Source organism: Amblyomma americanum, chromosome 6 (genome assembly GCF_052857255.1).
Source record: "Amblyomma americanum isolate KBUSLIRL-KWMA chromosome 6, ASM5285725v1, whole genome shotgun sequence".
NCBI classification, from domain to species: domain Eukaryota; kingdom Metazoa; phylum Arthropoda; class Arachnida; order Ixodida; family Ixodidae; genus Amblyomma; species Amblyomma americanum.
In genome coordinates this window covers 119,321,270-119,324,208 of record NC_135502.1, presented here as the reverse complement: position 1 = coordinate 119,324,208, position 2,939 = coordinate 119,321,270, and the positions used below count along the sequence as shown (strand labels likewise).

Below are 2,939 nucleotides of genomic sequence, written 5' to 3'. Positions count from 1 at the left end.
CAGCCGGAGACCAGCTACCAAGTGACAAGGGGTTGGTCGTTTGGTGCCCAGCTTTCGCCGGTCGCAAGCCAGAGAATGGGTCGGAGCCAAATGTTCCCAAATAAAACAAAGTTTATACAGCGAAGAGACGATACAATGGATTGCACTATCACTCGTACGAGCACATACAAAGTGATTCACAAATACCATGCAACACGTGCAAGGTAACACTTGAGAGAGATAACAATTCAACAAAATCTTTGCACGTAAAAAGTGCAAAAACACAGGGAGAGACATAAACAAAACACAATTTGTTCACCGGGCACTGAGACAGTCCGACGACTTCAGGAGCACGACAGGCCGATCCGCAGACTGGCGCACGTTGTCTCGCTCGTCCAGGCTGGGCGAGTGGTGTTCTCCCGGGAGTCGAGCGGGCGCGTTTCTCGGAAGCTTGAAAGGCGGCTCGGGCTCACAGACGTCTGTCTGTCTGTCTGTTGCTGCCAGGAAGAAAGTGCACAGGCCTGCTCACTGGCTCAAGCCGAGCCACAATCGCTACCACGTGCATCTGCACGTGGGATAGAAAGACAGGATAGTAAAGACGCGCTAAAGACAAGGCTGATCCCGGAGGTAGTGCAATACCGGGCCAACCGGTGGCGGGAGTGAAGGAACCTTCAATCTCGCCGCCACATTTCAAAAAATAAGTCCAATTGGACTTGTAACAGATATTCTACGGGGTCCGGACATTCGCGAGCGGCGGTTGCAGCCCCTCATTTATAGGCGCGGACCGCGTCTGTTTGTTCTTCACGCCAGGGCAGGCGTGCACATACACTCAGCTTTCACCGCACAGACAGCAGCAGCCGACAGCAGCAGCGACAGCAGCAGCAGACAGCAGCAGCAGCAGCAGCCGCAGACAGCAGCAGCGACAGCAGCAGCAGACAGCAGCAGCAGACAGCAGCAGCAGACAGCAGCAGACAGCAGCAAACAGCAGCAGATAGCAGCAGCAGCAGCAGACACCAGCAGACAGCAGGCAGCAGCAGCAGCAGCAGACAGCAGCAGACAGCAGCAGCAGACAGCAGCCGCAGCAGCAGCAGCAGCAGCAGCAGCAGCAGCAGCAGCAGCAGCAGCAGCAGCCGCAGCAGCAGACAGCAGCAGCAGCAGACAGCAGCAGCAGCAGACAGCAGCAGCAGCAGGCAGCAGCAGCAGCAGACAGATGCAGCAGCAGCAGCAGCAGCAGGCAGCAGTAGCAGCAGCAGCAGGCAGCAGCAGCAGCAGCAGCAGCAGCAGCAGACAGCACCAGCAGCAGCAGCAGCAGCAGCAGCAGCAGCAGCAGCAGCAGCAGCAGACTGCAGCAGCAGACAGCAGACAGCAGCAGCAGACAGCAGACAGCAGCAGCAGACAGCAGCAGCAGCAGCAGACAGCAGCAGACAGCAGCAGACAGCACCAGACAGCAGCAGACAGCAGCAGACAGCAGCAGCAGCAGACAGCAGCAGCAGCAGCAGACAGCAGCAGCAGGCAGCAGCAGCAGGCAGCAGCGGCAGCGGGCGGCGGCAGCGGCGGGCGGCAGCAGCGGGCGGCGGCAGCGGGCGGCGGCAGCGGGCGGCGGCAGCGGGCGGCGGCAGCAGCGGGCGGGGCGGCGGCAGCAGCGGGCGGTGGCAGCGGGCGGCGGCAGCGGGCGGCGGCAGCAGCGGGCGGCGGCAGCAGTAGACAGCAGACGGCAGCAGCAGGCAGCAGGCAGCAGGCAGCAGACAGCAGACAGCCGGCAGCAGGCAGCAGGCAGCAGACAGCAGACAGCAGACAGCAGACAGCAGCAGCAGACAGCCGACAGCAGACAGCAGCAGAGAGCAGCAGACAGCAGACAGCAGCAGACAGCAGACACCAGACAGCAGCAGAAGACAGCAGACAGCAGCAGCAGCAGCAGACAGCAGACAGCAGCAGCAGACAGCAGACAGCAGTCAGCAGCAGCAGACAGCAGATAGCAGCAGCAGACAGCAGCAGCAGCAGCGACAGCAGCAGCAGACAGCAGCAGCAACAGCAGCAGCTGCAGACAGCAGCAGCGACTGCAGCAGCAGACAGCAGACAGCAGCAGCAGCAGACAGCAGCAGCAGCAGCAGACAGCAGCAGCAGCAGACAGCAGCAGCAGCAGACAGCAGCAGACAGCAGCAGCCGACAGCAGCAGACAGCAGCAGCAGCAGACAGCAGCAGCAGACAGCAGACAGCAGCAGCAGACAGCCGACAGCAGACAGCAGCAGAGAGCAGCAGACAGCAGACAGCAGCAGACAGCAGACACCAGACAGCAGCAGCAGACAGCAGGCAGCAGCAGCAGCAGCAGCAGACAGCAGACAGCAGCAGCAGACAGCAGACAGCAGACAGCAGACAGCAGCAGCAGACAGCAGATAGCAGGAGCAGACAGCAGCAGCGACAGCAGCAGCAGACAGCAGCAGCAGCAGCAGCAGCAGCTGCAGACAGCAGCAGCGACTGCAGCAGCAGACAGCAGACAGCAGATAGCAGCAGCAGCAGCAGCACACAGCAGATAGCAGCAGCAGCGGCGACAGCAGCAGCAGACAGCAGCAGCAGCAGCAGCTGCAGACAGCAGCAGCGACTGCAGCAGCAGACAGCAGCAGCAGACAGCAGCAGCAGCAGACAGCAGCAGCCGACAGCAGCAGCAGACAGCAGCAGACAGCAGCAGTAGCAGCAGACAGCAGCAGCAGCAGACAGCAGCAGCAGCAGCAGACAGCAACAGACAGCAGCAGCAGCAGACAGCAGCAGCAGCAGACAGCAGCAGCAGCAGACAGCAGACAGAAGCAGCAGCAGACAGCAGAAGCAGCAGCAGCAGCAGCAGACAGCAGCAGCAGCAGACAGCAGCAGCAGACAGCAGCAGCAGCAGCAGCAGACAGCAGACAGCAGCAGCAGACACCAGCAGCAGCAGCAGACAGCAGTAGCAGCAGCAGACAGCAGCAGCA

The 2,939-nt window shown here is 61.2% G+C and overlaps 1 pseudogene; it reads right to left on the bottom strand.

The window, feature by feature from the left end:
* Positions 1-584: 584 nt before the first annotated feature.
* Positions 585-705, bottom strand: LOC144095754 (U2 spliceosomal RNA; annotated as a pseudogene).
* Positions 706-2,939: the final 2,234 nt, after the last annotated feature.